The sequence below is a fragment of the Panicum virgatum genome, chromosome 3N (genome assembly GCF_016808335.1).
Source record: "Panicum virgatum strain AP13 chromosome 3N, P.virgatum_v5, whole genome shotgun sequence".
Taxonomy (NCBI): domain Eukaryota; kingdom Viridiplantae; phylum Streptophyta; class Magnoliopsida; order Poales; family Poaceae; genus Panicum; species Panicum virgatum.
In genome coordinates, this window is record NC_053147.1 from 40,100,769 (window position 1) to 40,118,599 (window position 17,831).

At 46.4% G+C, this 17,831-nt stretch overlaps 1 long non-coding RNA gene and 1 other non-coding gene across 2 annotated transcripts; both read left to right on the forward strand.

Annotated features, from left to right (window-relative positions):
• The first annotated feature begins 9,189 nt into the window (after positions 1 to 9,189).
• On the forward strand, positions 9,190 to 9,296 carry LOC120668319. The gene has a single exon (XR_005672411.1). It is a non-coding gene; the product is annotated as a small nucleolar RNA R71 (small nucleolar RNA).
• A 2,415-nt stretch (positions 9,297 to 11,711) lies between these two features.
• On the forward strand, positions 11,712 to 14,149 carry LOC120665940. Its single transcript, XR_005671458.1, has 2 exons — positions 11,712 to 12,586; positions 13,136 to 14,149. It is a non-coding gene; the product is annotated as an uncharacterized LOC120665940 (long non-coding RNA).
• Positions 14,150 to 17,831: the final 3,682 nt, after the last annotated feature.

The window sequence follows — 17,831 nt, forward strand, 5'->3', positions numbered from 1 at the left end:
CTCGGGGGCTGCGGGATATGTGCATCAGAGATTTATTTTTCAAATTTTTTGGAAAATAATGAAGGAAAAAGACTGAAGTGACCCTCAGCCTGATTCTGCGATTCAACCTAAGGCTCGGGGGCTACTCCATATGGAGCGCGAGTACTTCGCGCACCATATATGATCAAGATTTCGGGGCTTGAGCACCTCACAGCCTCGAAGCGACCGGAAGTACTTGGAGGACTACTCGACGTACCCGAAGGAAGGACCGGAAGCAACCAGAAGGATGAGCTGACTACTTGAAGTACTCAAAGACGCTCAGCTAAGTACTCGACGCCTGCAGGACTCGGCTATGATGAGCTTGGGGGCTTGTCAGACCCGGGGCAGCGGAACTGCTTATAGGCATAGAATGTTCTAGAGTAAAGGATAGATCATGTATGTACCTTACCTCTTTTGTAACTACCCGAATAGGCGTAGAACTAGCTGCAGTACAAAGGAAACTACCCGATTATGTTGTAGTAGGACTCCAACTGTACTTGGCTAGGACTTTCCATGTAACCCTGTCCCCCCGGATATCTAAGGGCGGGCAGGGACCCCCTCCAAACGATCAACACCTAAGGCAATACAAACAACCACACAAGCATAGGGTATTACGCAACTCGCGGCCCGAACCTGTCTAAATCTTTGTGTTCTTTGTACCATCGAGTTCCAGAGCAGTCGATCCCTACCTACAAACCTTACTGCTAAGGGTATCCCTGAGTAAGCTTGGCAGTAAACACCGATAGTGCGGGTTTACAACTTAGATAGAAAAAGGATAAGGTTTATATCCCCTATAAGCTTAGCAACAAGGTATTCGACTGGAAACTCAAATGGTTTTATGTAGAGAACCAATGGGAGAGCATACCAGAGATTAGCCCAGGCCCTCCAATTCAATGGCCGGAGTGGAATAAGAAACCAGTCGACGAGAGTCAGATCTCTGAGCTACTCGCACGGATTGCCGATCTTAGGCAAAATAATTTGACTGGAGAGGCTGTCATGTTCGATTGGATAAAAAGAAGGATCCAGCTACTGCAGGCCCGCGGAACATTTGGTTTCTAGTATCAGGGAATAACCAATTCATCAAGATACTCAGAGGAAGAGATCTCGGATGAAGAAGTATTCAGTCGAGTGCAACAACTGCTAAGGGATGTAAAGAAAATATCTGTTGTTCCTAATACTTTTTCTGCTACGAATCCTCTGAAGCAGGTACTGATAAGAGTAGTCGATTTGTAGTAATTGAGTACTTTACCTTAGTGTGATTTTGATAGAATTTTGCTTCTGTAGGAGGACGTGGAGCATTTTAAAAGTAGTCCTCCACTGCCAGGCACTTGTTCGTTCTTTTTATTTCTCCATGCGCTCTTATACTGTCAACCAAGTCCCAGCGTGTTCATATGAAATCTTATATAAATAGTACTGATTTCTAACCTTAATTGTGCAGATGAGGAGGCGGCTAGAGAGAGGAGTGATGGGGAGCGCAGCCCCACTCCTAGTGCAGATACCGCGGCCGGTCATCCGAAGGGTGTGCGGTCTGTGGCGAGGAAGCGTAGTAGCTCTTCTCAAGCCACTCGCGATAGGTAAGTAACTAGTCGATTTTAATCGAGTACTTTCTGTCTTCAATTTGCTGGTTTTGACTTGAATTTTTGCTTTTTTAAGTCCGGCGGCTAAAATGCCACAGACTTCAGCATCTGGGGATGATGCTGTGGTGAGACAAACCGTCCCTTCCACGATAGTGGACCCATCAAAGGTGACTGGGACTACTCTACCGGCAAGTAGTTCCAATGTAGATAATGCCAGAAATACGGGTAGCCAGGCTGTCATTGTGAAGCCTACCCGAAAGTTTGGCATCAAGAAACTTGCCGTGAAGAGGGCATCTACGTAAGTTCTTTTCAAACTTGTCTATAGATTTGGCTAAGTATCAAGTATAATTCAATTGCTTTGTGTTGACAGTGATGTACTTCTGGGGGCAAGAGGGGAAATTGAGGATAACTCAGCCCCCAAATCGGCAGTGGAGAAGCCCCCGAGTACTCCAGAGATGAGTGCTCGTGAGGCTGAGAACATGGCGGATGCCATGCTTCAAGATTCTCCACTTCCGGATGCCGAGAGGAGCGATGAAGGGCTCCCGCAAGGTAGTGGAAGCGACAAGCTTCTAGAAGAGGAGGATGGCGAGAAGCTTCCTAAGGTAGGCGACGAGAAGCAGCCTGAAAACACCCCTACAGGTAAACTTATAATGCCTTGTTCTGATAGAGTACTTCCTTCTCTTTTAGCTTTGTGAGCCAAGTTTTTCCTCTAAATTCCCGAAATATAGGAGATATTGCAGAGATTGCTAATGTGCCAGAGAAGGCCATCTCTGAGGTGCGGGCAAGTGCATCCTAGGTTTCATCGGGAAGCATCGTGCCACAGGAAAGCTAAAGCTTGAATTTAGGCTGCTGGGGATAAGTGATAGAATATGTCGAGTACTTTGTTTGTAGATCGAGTAATATCTACTGATCTTTTTGTTTTTATATCTTGGCATGAGGTGTTGGGAGAGGGGAGTAGCTAGCCCCCGGACAACTCGGAGCTAGATGGTCTGAGAGAGTGGGTGAAAACGCTTCGTCCGAGAAGGCTGCCCTTCAGGAGAAAATCAAGAAACTCTCTAGGGCCAAGAAAGGTTAGTCTTTAGCATATATGAAGCAATCAACTAGATTATTCTGCCAGGTGTTTATAAGGTTTTTCTTTTTAATCGAGTATAACTTGCTCAAAATCATTAAAGATTGAGGAAAACTTGGTGCTGGATCTAAAGATTCTTATGTACCGAACACAGATGAAATTGAGAAGCTCAAGAAGATCCGGATTCTGACCAAGAGGTGGCGACTTGCCTTCAACAGCTTAAAACTTTGTCAGAATCCAGGGACTTGATGCAGCAATAGCTTGAAGAACTCAGAGATGCTGCTCAAGATGTGGCAGGACTTGTGGAGATCCCGGAGGGGAATGAGGACGAATTGCTTATGCTAGCAAGGAGGCTTCGAAAAGTACCCGAGAGCTTCGAAAGATACGTCTCACAACCACCCGACAACACGTGGGACATGTACTCGGGTTGGTGAAGTCCTACTGACCACTTACTCCACTTGATGCACTTGGGAAGGGCGCAAAGGCTGACTGTACTGATGAAAAAATCAATCAGTACCTACAAGAAACCTCCCCGGTGGCAGATCAGATAGTGGAGGCCCTAAACAAGCCTGAATCCCCTTGAGTTTGCTTGTAAAACTGTTTGGCATGTGGGCCATAGGTACTTTGAACAAATGTTGAATATTTGTGTAATATCAAGTACTTGTTTTATGATAGGATTATGCAATCCTTTGATGTGTCAAGTAATTGTACTCGAAAGGTATGAGTATTGGCAGCATCATGCCAACTCAATTTTGGTAATGGATATGAAGAATTGTATCCATAGGTGCCTTAAGAGGCAGAGTATTCTCAAATAAGGTCAAGTTGGTGGCTTGCGCTTCTTGAAGGATGAAGAAGCCTGTGGTGGGGATGCGATAGTTGCAAGAAGGGCTGTAAGCCTCAATTTCCTAGTGCTCCTTTCTCCTTGAGATGATGACGTTGCGCGCGTCGCGACCAACGTTGATCACGTTGCGGAGGTCGCAATTGGAGTAGTCGTAATTGTCGCCTTGCTGTTCCTGCTGGCGGTTGGAGAGGCACTGGCACCTGAACGCCCTCTTCTGGTGAAGCAGGCGACGACGCTCGTAAAGATCTTCTGCTAGGTGTTGCTCTTCCAATTGCACAGTTACTGTTACTGCTGGAGGAGGTGCAGGAGGATCTTGCTTGGTAGTAGCTTGGCTTCTGTGATCGTGGGAGGAGTAGTTTCCATGTTGTCGGAAAGATACTCGTCGAAATCATTAGAATTGTAGTTGTCGAGGTTGAGACGCTCCGTGGAGTCATCCTCAGGTTCATGGACTTCGGAGATGCGAACCATGAGTATTTCACGGCAAAGGTCTTGAATGTCTTGGTCTTGTTTGCTTGAGGGTAGATCTAGTGGAGTGCTCTACTGGAAGGGAAGATCTGTTGGCTGAGAGCCGGAGGCGTTAGGATCTTGTGTCTCCTTTAGGCGCACTGTCCGTTCTTGCGGTGTTGCATATATGACCAAGTTTGGGAGGGAGTCCTGATCGGACTTGGAATTCTTAGTCGAGTTAGACTCGACTTCCTTGCTGTACTGGATTAGGTCATCCAGGTCGTTTTCCGAGTTGGAAGAGTACCCGGAGTTGGAATTAGTTAGTCCACCGATTTTAGTATATGTGTGCTTTGTGTGAGCGAGAAGCGGAATGCCCATCTCTACGCGGAGGGCGTTCTCGTTCATCCAATGTAGCCATGATTGCGTGGGAGTTAGTCCTTCAAGCTCCTTAATCCATGGTTTGTCAAAGATTGAATTGGTTGGCTTTTCTGGAGCTTTGGATTTTCCCTTTTTGAGCTTAGCCAGTTCCCAGAGGGCGTCAGCATTCTGGGGTGGATGGGCCATAGCTTCCATGAACAAGTCGACGTTGTCGGACCAGTCTTCGGGGTCATCGAATGGTTCAAAGTTGTCGAGGCTGTTCATGAATTCATCAAAGTCCTGGTCGAACAAGGACTCAGAGGTGTCAGTTGGTTCAGGAATCTGACTATGAGCTGGTTTTGGTGAAGGGTTCTGAGGTTTCCTGGAGAAAGACGGTCCCATCCGAACAAGCCGGGGGTTTGTCTTTTCAGATCTCCCGTAGATTCCTCCTCCCGATTTCTTCTTTCCGCTTTGCAAAGTACCTTCAGCCATCTTAACGCAGTTGGCGAGCTTGGAATCTAATCAATCTATCCCAGAGAATAAATCACCCCACCATTCCTGCGGTGGGTTCAATACTTCTGGGTTCTGCTATGATTTAGATGAGCCAAGGGCAGAAGTTTGATGCATCCCTCTATTGATCGTGAAACTTGATCTACTCCATCGAGTAGTTCCGAGTTGTCGAACTTAGGGCATTTGATTGATTTGAGATAAGTCACGTATTTTCCGAGGGCTTTGGAAAAGTGAGGTTTTTCGGAGTCAGAGCTTGTGTCGAACTCGACTGACCCGAGAATTCGAGTTGGAGTTGGCACATTTTCTGTAGCATCCGAACTGAGCTCGAGTAGAGCTCTTTTCCCGTCGAGATCAGCGATCTCGCAGACGCCGGTGGGTTGGATGATGGTTTTCGGTTTAGGTGAGTTGGGCGTGACAAGGTGGCTGGAGAAGCCGCCCGATCCGTTAGCCGTGCAGACCCAGGAACCGAAAACAAGGGTTGTGCCCTCATGCACGTTGTTGGCGTCGCTTGATCCTGCCATCAAATTCGCCGATGAACTCACCAAACCCCCTACCTGGCGCGCCAGCTGTTGGTGTTTACCGCCAAGCCTGCTCAGGGATACCCATAGCAGTAAGGTTTGTAGGTGGGGATCGACTGCTCTGGAACTCGATGGTGCAAGGAACACAAAGATTTAGACAGGTTCGGGCTGCGAGTTGCGTAATACCTATGCCCTGTGTGGTTGTTTGTATTGCCTTAGGTGTTGATAATGTTTTGAGGGGGTCCCTGCCCGCCCTTATATATCCGGGGGGACAGGATTACATGGAAAGTCCTAGCCGAGTATAGATGGAGTCTTACTACAACACAATCGGGTAGTTTCTTTTGTACTGTAGGTAGTTCTATTCTATTCGGGTAGTTACAAGAGAAGTAAGGTACATCCATGAGCTATCCCTTACTCTAGAACATTCTATGCCTATAAGCAGTCCCGCTGCCCCGGGTCTGACACAGACGACAGTCCTTAGTGCTGGCACTGTGCCATGAAGAACCACCGGCCTCATGCTGATGTGAGTGCTGTGGCTGTTGAGGCGGTGGTGTCGGCTCTGTCTCTCTTCTGGTCCTGCTTCTTGTCATCCTGCCAGGCAAACCAGAAGATCTATGCCTACGACCTCCTTCTCGTGGAACGAGAGGGATGGTTAGCGAATGGCAATTATACAAATGGAACTCCGCATTGGGCAGCGGAATCTCATTTGTAAAGCCCATGTAGAAGAAAATCAAAGTCATTCGGGCCTTTCTTTAGTGTGTGACCTTGAATCAAATAAGCCTCGTCGATATACGTACGATCGCCCTCAATGAAAGGAATGGAATTCCCCTCTAAGGCACCGATACGTGTAGCGATATGAGTAATCAAAGAAGTGCACTCAATAGGACCCGTCATCTTGAAATTCAAAGGCCATTGCTTAACCAAAGCTTGCGCGGGGGACATTTTGATCTTGTTGACCATGGCATAAAGAATGAGCAACTCATCGTTGCGCACGGGTCGGACATCATCTCTTGGAAAGAGAGTGATGGTTAACCACCTGTGCATCAACTGAAGAGTTTGATTATGAATATCGCCGCACCGAGGTGCGAACTTTCCATGAACAACTTGACCTGAAATCTGGCCCCAAAAGTCATGACGATTAAAACCGCGGCAAGCTTGATCGAGAGAAATCGGCCAGTGTTTGTTGAAATCGAGGTGGCCGGCAAAAGTTTTCCAAGAAAGCAAATACTCTTTCCTGAAAAGTCGAAAATAAACCCAGTTTTCCACCTCCCGAAGAGTGCAAAGAAATTGGATGGTGAGGAGTCGAGAACCGTACTCCTCAACGGGAACGAAGTTATCCTATCCAATTGGATGCCAAATGTTAGAGAAGTCTTTGTACATACCTGTTTTAATGAGGAGGTCCAGATCAAATGCTCGGGTGTGGACGAAGCTTCAGTTCTTGAGGATGGCGTAGCCTTGTCGTTCACGATCATCTCGCAAGTTGAGGTACGGTGCATCTTCCGCATCAATCTCTATGACCCCGGCTTGTGGTTCGGCTTGCATCTCTTCATATTGTTCTTCTTCCTCGTAGTCCATCGTGCTTGGTGTAGGCGTAGGTTCGGGTGTGTACGAGCTTGAGCCACCCCGAGAACGGGATGAACTTCCACCCGTCATCTTCTTGAATGCGCCGGAAACCTTTCGCCCTATGCCTATCATGATGGAACAAAAACATATGCAACTCGAAAATGGGTTACGTTAGTGAAACCAAAATGAATGTTCTTACCCGCGAGTTGTTCCTTCTTTCTTGCAGCAAAGAAATGAGAGAGAGAGGTCTCTTGAAACCAAATTTTGAGCAAAAAAAATCCAATGGAAACCCAAGAGCAAAGTTTGAGAGAGTTTGAGAGGGAGTGAGTGAATGAGAGTTGAGTGTGAGAGCTCAACACCCACCCTCGGCCTCTATTTAAAGAGAGAATGCCCGGGCACAACGGCTAGGAGCTGAGCACAATGATCACTAGCCGTTGGAAAAAGATGGCAGGGAGCCGTTGCCAGGTGGGGTCGGCCGACCCTAGGGTTCGCCGGCCCCCCTGTGGGCCCACTGGCTGACAGCCAGGGCCCAGGGGCTCCCTAACGGCTATAAGTTTTGAAATTTTGGGTGCCCGGCCAAACTTTGTTTCGAAAAGATGTTCAAATTTATTTTCCAAAGGATTTTCATGCTCGGAAATATTTTTGGATTTTTGTGGAAAATAGAAAAGGTGCTAGAAAAGTTTCTAGCATGCATGAGTGTTTTGAAAATTCAAATATGCAGTGGGAAAAATTGAAAAAGTAAAATCGAGAAAAGCAAAATGGTGAAATGTAAATATGAGATACGTACCGATTTACTTTCGGCAAGGGCTCGTCGTTTTGAGTCTGACGAGCGGGACCTTTCTCCTGCTGTGATTACCACTGCTCGGCTCGTCCTGGAGAATTGGACAAGGACGAGCTTGCGACCTTACGCCACACCTTCCTTGCACGTCTTCTCTTTGATCGTGTGGTCGTAGGTCTTGATGGTGGGGATTTTGGTGCATCCCAAAGTGCCTGCCCTTCGTCATCCTGTTGGTTCAGGATGCGCTGCTCTTCCCTTTGGTTGAATCTGAAGAACATGTTCTCCTTTCCAACGTGGAAGCGGATTTCTCCTCTTCCTACGTCGATCCTTGCTCTGGCGGCCCTCAGGAATGGTCGCCCAAGGATGAGCTCGATTCCGAGGTCGCCTTCTATATCCATCACTACAAAGTCTGCAAGGACGAAGGAGTCTCGCACACGGACCAAAACGTTCTTGGCTATCCCTTCCGGATATCGGATTGTAGAGTCTGCGAGCTGCACACACATATATGTTGGGGAGAGAGCAGGGTATAAGAGTTTCTCGTATATTGCCATGGGCATAATATTGACGCTGGCCCCCAGGTCGCAGAGTGCATGCTCATAGTATTGATCGAAGATTGAGCAGCTGATCATGGGGACCCCTGGATCTTCTTGAATTGCTGCTACGAGGCCATCCCAAGTGTCATTCTTTGGAGGATTGTACCTGCCTGCATGGTTAGTGCGAGAAGTCTGCCGGGGAAAGTTGCCCCACTCGGTAGACACCATATTTGCAGTTTCAACAGGAGATTCAGGTTGCCCCGGAATCTTCCCGGACTCAGAAATAGGAATAATAGCAGCGATTTGAGCCAGTTGTGTTTCTATCATTTTGTTGAAACTTAGTTGATTTTTAAGCGCAGAAGAAAGAGTTTCAGCTTCGGCATTTATACTTTCCAAAATTTTATCATTGGCATCAAGCTTTTTGTTTAGAGATTCGTTTATTTTAGCTTGGCCAAAAATAAGATCTCTCAAGGAGGGTTGGTTCGAATTGTATTTCGAATTGAAATTTGAGTTAAAGTTGTTACCTCCTCCTTGGAATGGTGGGCGTGCTTGACCCCACCCTTGGCCTCCTTGTGGACGAAACCCGGTGTTTTGTTGTTGATGTAGGCTGTGTCTTCACGGGTCTCGGGGCAGTCATTCCCCGAGTGTCCACAGTCACCACAAACCTCGCATGTAAAGTACGAGTTCATGTCATGGACGCGAACAGGCATCTGTGGCCAGTTCCCTTCATCTAGTTTCTTTAGTAGGAGGTCCAGCTTAGCGGTGAGCATGTCCGTCTCCTTGACAGTATGCATTCCGCCCTTGGTTTTGGGCTGGGAACGCTCCTCGTTCCAGCCCTGGTTGGAGACCATCTTTTCAATTAAGGCCGTAGCCTTGGCAATTGTTAGATCGAGATAGGCTCCTCTAGCAGCAGCATCAAGGTGGGCTCTGGATGTTTGCGTTAGCCCATTGTAGAAGCTTTGAAGCACGAGCCACTCGTCCATCCCATGATGAGGACAGGTGAGTATGTATTCTTGGAGTCTCTCCCAAGCCTCTGGGATGGATTCCATCACTGTCTGCTGGAAACTTGAAATTCTTCCGCGTAGGACATTTGTTTTGCTCAACGGGAAGAATTTAGAGAGGAATGTCGTGGAACACTTGTCCCACGTGCTGACGGCTTCCTTGTTTTGATAAAACCACTATTTTGCCTTCCCCAGGAGGGAGAAAGGAAATAGGCGGAGCCTGATGGCGTCAGCCGTAATGCCCCGTATAGTGACAGTCTTGCAAAGTTCCAGAAAGTCCTGGAGATGGGCGTTGGCGTCCTCATTTGGCTTGCCACAGAATGGGCTAGCCTGCACCATGTTAATGAGGCTGGACTTCAGCTCAAAGTTCATGTCCCCAACATCAACATTGGGTCCAGTTGCCACATTGGCAGCTGAGGGGACGGAGAAGTCGCGGAGAGTCTTCTCAGCCATAGGTTCAGTGATTGTTGATGGTGCTTGGGAAGCTGGTTCACTTGTCGACTGCGAGAGCGGAGGAGGGACGACGTGAGGTCAGACCCTTCTCACGAGCTTCTTGGGATTTTCAACGAAATTTATCGGCAAGGAGAAACCAGACATACACTACCCTATTTTCATCCAATCAGGAGAAAACAAAAAGATAAACACATTAGCCTGTATAAGCAGTAGCCACCTCTTACTCATATTGCCATGTTTATGTTCTTAGTAAAATCTTTACACCTAGTGCCATCCCCCGGCAACGGCGCTAGAAATGCTTGTTGATATTTCTAAGCGCAATCACTAGGAACAGGGTTGTTAAGCTCGTCCCCGGCAATGGCGCCAGAAATGCTTGTTGGCATTTCTTAGCATCGCCACTAGCAGGGGTTAGTTCCTAGCAACGCCGCCAAGGGAATGCCGTGTTGGTATGTCTTAACGTTTACAGAAAGATCCGCAAGCGCATGGAAGTATTCAGGGTATCGTTATTTATATTTTCCCAAGGGATGGCTAGGTTGTGTAAAGATATTTACTAGTTCCATAACCATGACACTTATGAAGTAAGGTGCAGACTACTAACTACACAGGGGTAAGTGATAAATAATGGATAATGAGGAGTAATGTGACACACACAGAACAACCAACTCTCATGAATAAAGAATAAACAAGCAATCCTAAGGTTAGTGGGAGCATAGGCATAGATTCCTAGTATACTATTTATGTCAGCAGATAAGTTACATTAGCTACATGCTTAGAGCTGCAGGTGCCGGGAAATTAGGGACATCGGGGAGAATGACCCGCACTGGAGAACATCCAGTCCCGTTTCATCTTTGCATGTACTCCTGCACGATACCCGAACGTCGAGGAATACGCTAACCGTGAAGCAGCTTCCCGGCGGACCGACAGGGCTGTCACCACCTGCAGTCTACCCCAGTCACACCGTGGAGCACCATCATATCCGAAGGATCCTGCATATCCGGGCACCATGCCTGCATATGAGGTCACTACCCTAGCACCCCCGGGCCCCCCACCTTTCGGATGGACAGGTAAGATGCTAAGGTAAGCCCGAAAGCACAATGAACCGATATCCTTACTCAAATCATCGGGTCTAAGCAAGCAACTAATATAACTTGATGAAGCACTGATCAAGGCTAAGCAAGCTACGAACATAGCAAGATAACCAAGAACGAACTCAGTATGAATAGCATAATGAAAGTCGGAATACAAAGCCATACTAGAGGCCAAGGATTGCTCGCCGACCTCGAGGACGACTGGATTCGCTAAGGAGATGAAGTACTAGCCTAGCTCCCACTTCAACAAATATGACCTTTTGTGACGAATACCTCGTGACATCGGGGCTATTCGTCGTTATGGCAGTTTGCTTTGTGACGTTTCTATTGGGCAGTATTGTTTAGTGATAAAAATGGATTGTCCGTCACTAAGATCAATCCGAAATCGTCACAAACGATTACTATTCTAAACTATGACAAACTTTATGTCATCATGAAAGCTAATTGACAGACATCAAACATTTATGACAAATTGACAACATTGTTTCGTCATAAAATCTGAAAACCCAAAATACTCTCTTCTCCCCTTCTTTCCATGCGTGGCCTGCATGGCCCAATCTGCGTCTCAGCGTGGGCAGTGACGGCCCCAGCAATGTGGGCACAGCGGCGGCGGCTCCGATGAGGCGGACAGTCTGCCTAAGAGGTGCGGACTGTCCACGAGTTCGGATGTCCGAACCTTCTGCACAAGGTCCGATCACGCGGACCTATTCAAAGATTCTTGAAACTCGTACATAACAACTTATGTATAGTGTATTATATATAAAAAAATATATTAGTGTATATAAGATAATTATTTTTATGTACTACTTTACAATGGTGTATTAAAAAAGGAAAAAGAAAAAGAAAAACATTAAATAGAGAAGGAATGAGACAAGGCCCGTTTCACCCTAAACGGCCCAACTATTTACGACCGTCGATCGCCGATCCAATAGCTCTCATCCACTTCAGAAACCCTATTCCGCTCCCCGCCACCGCCTCCCCGCCCGTTCTCCTCTCTGCGTGCTTCCGTTGCCCCTCTTCGCCGCCGCTCCTCCTGCTCTCCGCTGCTGCCGCCCCCGTTTGCTTCTCCTTCCTGTGCGCCGCCTACCAAACGCCGTCAGCCCGCCACCCTCCTCCCTCATTCGGTCCTCCCTCACCGGATCCATGCCACCCACACTCTCCTTTCCCTCTCACGTCCCGATCTGAATCCTCCATCACCCAATTCCTCTTCTCGATTCGCATGCGGGAGGCCATGGCGAGGCCACGCGCCGGCGGCGGTTCCGGCTGCGAGCGGATGAGGTTGTAGGCGCAGGCGGTGGCTGGGTTGTGCCACAACCCAACCCAAATGGGCTGCGCCTCGCTCCTCCCACTCCCGATTCCTCCCAATCGCCCCAAACCCACCTCGCCGGGAAGCGCAGAGAGCCTGAACCATTGCCATGGCGAGCACATCGGCGGCGGCCGGGCCCTCCTCCTCTTCTTCCCCGCAGGCCGGCGGGGGCGGGGACGCGCCGCGGCAGCGTCGGTCCCCGCGCGCCGGCTCCGACCCGCTCCCCATCGTCCGCGGCTGCTTCAGCGACGTCACGCCACCACCTCTTTCTCTCTCTCTGAATTTGTTGCTGTGTTGCGCAATATGTTTCTCTCAGCCTTTCTGATGGGGAATCTAAAACTACTAGCGTTGTAGGCATTCAGTGATGACTCATGATTCAGTTTTTGCCTTACTAGTGGTAGAATGTTTTCTTCGTTGTGCCATTTTACAAGGTAACCGTCGGTTGATTCATGAACTTAACCTACTTTTTCCCTGCAAGCACTATGGATTCACCTGGCAATCACATCAAGTTGTCAAGAAAAATCACATAGGTAATTTTCTCCAACTATCTATTCTTTCTGCAATTTATCCTAGCTAATCCTATGAGATTGTTGATAATTAACATGTGTAGATGCACTCTGTTCTGAACTTTTGATTTAGTGGTACACTGATATAGTGATATGTGCCATTTCTTGTTATGTTCTAGCAAAAAAAAAATCTCTCTTAGGGGCCTGATTCCCATGTTTCAGATCACTAATTACACATGATTTCTAGACTATAATGGTTCCATCAGAAATAAAAAAGATTATTTGGCCCAAGGTGTTAATCTTAGTGTTTCCGTTGTATGTGTTTGTACAATTTATTTAATCTTTCCCTAAGTTCTATTTCTTACCAAAATTTGTTAGCTACGTACTTAATGATTTGTTCCACTGCAAGAAACTATAGATTTAGCTTGACCTCTGGAGGAATGGATGGTATACTGGTATCTTCCTATTGGTTAGAGAGTTCTATCTATATGAATGGTTCTCTCAATTGCATCACCATTTCTTCTTCTTTGAATCTCGTTGCCAATGCTGAAGCATGTATTCTCGTGGGTTCAGGCATCTGCTTGGCTTCTTGCTGTTCTTCGGCCTCACCCTATTGCATCTCGGCAAGTACTTCCCCCAGGTTGCTGATTTGATTGGGCGCCTTTCCTGGTAAGCTTCTCTTCAGGTTCTGCTACTTTATGTTAGTGCAAATTGGTTAATTTTGTTCAATGCTTGGTCGGAATTCGTAGAGCAATTAATCTGATGTTACAGTGACACTAGGGAGACTCCATAAATTATCTTTGGCATTTTGACAAAGGGTATCTGTTTTTTCACAACAAGGTGTATGTATTGTTCAGAATAGCACTGATTATCTGTTTGATTAGTGCTTTTTCAAAAGAAAGGTAAATATTAGCAGGTACGTAGAACTGATGTAGTGTTAGTAATTAATAAAAATGCCTCATTATTTCAGAATATTGTATCCTACATATTCTGTCTATTACATTCTAGTACTAATGTTGAAATCTATTTTTTTATAGGGTATTGTGTACTACCTCCGTCCCAAAATATAGTCATTTGTTGACTTCTGCTAATCATATTTGATCATTCGTCTTATTCAAGAAATTTGTGAAAATATTATTTATTTTGTTATGATATGTTTTATCATCGTATATATTTGAAGTATATCTTAATTATTTTTATTTTTTCTCAAATTTTTTGAATAAGACGAATGATCAAACATGATCAGCAAAAGTCAACAAATACTTATATTTTGGGGCGGAGGTAGTAGCAGGTAGTAAGTGATCGATGATAACTTCTATAAATATTCTGAAGAAGGTAGGAGAATCAGCGGAAGGTACAAGCAGTTGGCATGATTGAAAGTTTGACCAAGCAATAGCCATTGAGATGAGTAGGCAATTTATTCATCTCATGCTATTTTCTAGATTCATGATGAAATGGTACATTGTTTAGTGATTTGGACATGTGACTTAGCTATCTTGTTGGGTACTGTATTTTCCTTAAGACTATGTGATTGTGCTACTGTATCTGTGCCACTAGAATTAATAAATGATATATCTTGTGTGAATCTATCTTCTATTTTGATTGGGCTCCGGGCTGCAATGTTTGTAATGGGTTGAATGAGGAATGGGCTGTAATATGTGTAAATGGGCTGGACTAATATAAAAATAGTCGACATGTGTAAAATGTAATGGGCCAGCAATTTAGCCCACAATATATTGCTCTCCAAATGGGGTTTGTCGGCCCATTCATTGTTTTGTGACGAATCAAATCGTCACAAAGAGCCTGCCAAGTCATATCCTAATCATGGCCACATCAGCAGAAGACAATTTTTTGTGATGTTTTTTGTCCTACGTGGCATTTGCATAGTTAGCCATGGTATAGATTTCGTGACGTTTTTTGAGATAGTGACGAAAAGCAAGCGTCACAAATTTGTGACATTGCAAGGATCGTCACAAAATTTGTGACAAAAAAATATATTTTCGTCACAGAATACATTTTATGACCCACATTAGGCGACGATCGTATTTTTGTCACCCGAATGTCACAAAATGTAAAATATAATGAAAATAACCATTTCTGTGACAAATAGAATGTCACCTAATGTCAAATCTCTTGTAGTGTCCACTACCCTAAGGAGTACAAGTCACAAGAGTGTGAGAGAGAGGCCTTCAAGTGGTGGGAGGCCCCTTTTATAGCTTGAGAGGCCGGTTCCCGCCATCTCCTTGTATGGAAACATGCCAAATCGCCTTTAGGAGGATAAGATCAGCCTTCCTGTCAAAATTCACAGTGTTTGGCTTCCAGGTGGGGTCGGCTGACCCTCTGTGCCGCCTCTGGCCACCGCCTTTCTCTGGTACACTGCCTGATGGGTCCTGATGTCAGATGGTCGGTGCCGGGGCTTGGTTGGTCGGTTTGGTCTGGTTTGTGGGCCTCCTTTGCATGTGTTAATGTTGGCATTTCTTATGCCCGATGAGAATAGATATTCTGCAAGCGCACAAAATCACCGCTGTAGCACTTCACCTTGGAGTATTCCAGGATAGGGAAGCACTATGGTAAAGAGTATCGTAAACTGAATGATAACCGTACTAGCTTTATTGACTGACTGACTAGACGGGGGTGAGCCAGATAGATAAGTAAGATAAGTGGCCAAGCAATGACCGAGTGACACACGGAGATTCTAATCCTTAGAAAGGTAGCGTCTGGGAGGACAACGAGCGAGATAAGACACCTGATACACTTCTGAACTATCGAGCTAGCCTCTCTAGATCAGACTAAACACCTAACTAGTTCTCGGGAAAGCAGAGCTTACTTCAGCAGCTGGAAGAGGAAGGACTTCAGAAAGGAATGAGAGGGGAGTCCAACGGCAACCTGCACTACTACTATGAAAACACCCGAACGTGGTGGACTACAAAAGACGGATAGGGCTGTCACCACCTACCGACTACCACAACGGTTCCGTGGGGTGGAACACACTTTCTAGCTAACACTAAGGTCAGACACCACGTCTGCACTCGGTGTTAGGATTTCTCTCGAGGCCTTCGAGAGAAATCCCCCTCAACCTAGAGCACTAACTTGAGATACTCTAGCTCGGGCGAGAAAACCCATAAGATAAGTTCCCGATCACTAAGAGAAATAATTTAGCCTAAGCTAAAGGACAACTTTCGTGCTCAAGCTGAACCACAGACTTGAGTAAATGAAAGACTACGGAAAGTAAAGCTGACTCAGAAAAGTAAAGAAGATAACTTATATTAAAAATGTCAAAAGAAAGATATAAGAGCTATACCAGACTTCCGACGACTCCGGAATCCTGAGCAAGCTCGACTCGACTCTAACTCCCAAGCTACTAACCTACTCTAGAAAGCACAAGTGAAAGAGAAGAGCTCTAATGGTGTGTGTCTTGAGTGATGGATGGTGCTTTTATTTATAGCCCTCCCAAGGTCGGTTCTGGCAGTTACTGCAGGTAGCGTCGGTTGAAAGCAGGTAATACCGTTGTGCTTAACTTCCACGCCAAACCCCAGCTTGAGGGGCTTCCATGTGGGGCTGACCGGCCTCCCCTAGGCCGGCCGTCCTAGGGATGCCACCACGTGTCCACCGCCTTTCGGACAATGGCTCTGATCCTCTCCTGGAGTCGTTGGCAGTTGGTTTCGCTTGACGGTTGCAGTTGCTAGGCCGGGCGGCCTAGGGGAGGCCGGCCGGCCTCCCTCTGGCCCATCTCGGCCTCTGGTTTTGCCGATGCTTCACTCTACCTTCGTGCATCCTCCAGGGAAGTGGGTTGCTAGATTACTTTGGAGTTTGGGCTGCCTTGTGAGTCTTTGGACCAAAGTTGATGTCTTTCGGTGTATCCAATTAAACCAAAGCCCAACTCTTGACTCAGAACCTCATGAGTGTGTCTCATGGCCACTGGATCGAAGCCGAGGCCGTGCTCTTGAAGGTGCCAGGCCGGCCGGCCTAGGAGAGGCCGGTCGGCCTGGGTTTCTGCCCGATTTTGTCCAATTTTGGTACACCTGCTCCTGCAATCAAAACTCATCCAAAACTTGTGGAACTCGTTAGAATTAAACAAAATATGAATGGAACATAGTGTAAAGCTCATGTTATTTTCGAGAGGTTGGCGGCTTAGAATGCGAAATTATGGCCGTCAACACCCCCCAAGCTTAAACTTTTGCTCATCCTCGAGCAAAGATAAACTGAGGCTCGGTGGATCAGGAGTTGCGTCAATGTTTACCCCCTTGCAGGTACCTTGTACACAGGATATTAATCTTTCTGTATGTACTTATGAAAAGTTGGCTCATACCTAAGGTTCTAGAAGATGGGGCGTATTCGTTTTTCATCCCTCGGTCTTGGGCAGTTGTTGGACTGAACAACCTTCACCGGAATGTTCCCTGCTACCTGTTTAGGTTCCCAACTCGGATATTTGCAAGAATTTTTCAAAAGAGGTTCAGGTTCCCCAATGGTACTCTCGAGTCGCTCAAAGTGTATGATCCTCACCTATGGTCGAGAAATCTGACCATCTTCTTCCTATCTCTAAAGCTGATATGTGGAGTTTATGGGTAGGAAGATGTATGCAAACCTTGGTTACCTATATTGCTTAGCCGAAGGGTGATCCAAGCCGAGGTCGGTACTTAGCCAAATTCAGGTCTCATGGAACATGGGGTATTTTAGAGGGTATGAAGTGGATAGAGTGGATGGCTTCCCATTTATTTTGAACTCCATAATTTGCAACTTGGAATGGAGAGTGAGCTTCTCTTTTTTCTTTTTTTTTAAAGATAACTCCACTCTCCTTTGCTAAAATATCTTGAATTCTTTGGAGTTTTGAATGGGAGACTTTGTGGAATAAACTATGGTATATGAGATGGTGATTGTGGGGGAGCATAGCTGGCAAAAGTGGATGTCAATACCCGGAGTGGGCGACTGACAGGCCAGCTATGTTTAGGCTAGCAAATGGTGGATTTTTTTGTGGGATGAAAACCTGTAGGTGGCAAGTACCATTCCCGAAGTGGATGCACCATTCGACAAAGCTCAAAGTAACTTCAGATAGCTCAAAATGGTTTATGCAATATAAGGCTCTGGATGGGTCATTTTTACCATGGGAAACTTTCACCAAGATTTTAATTTTAAAAGAATTTCGAGGGGTTCCCTACTAGAGCAAGCAGTTTAAATTCTGGTTTGGGCTATCTCGAATCCCGCAACAACTTAGACTTTAGAAATTAAACTCATGCCTGATGGTGTGACTCCCCCCCAAGCTTCGATGAAG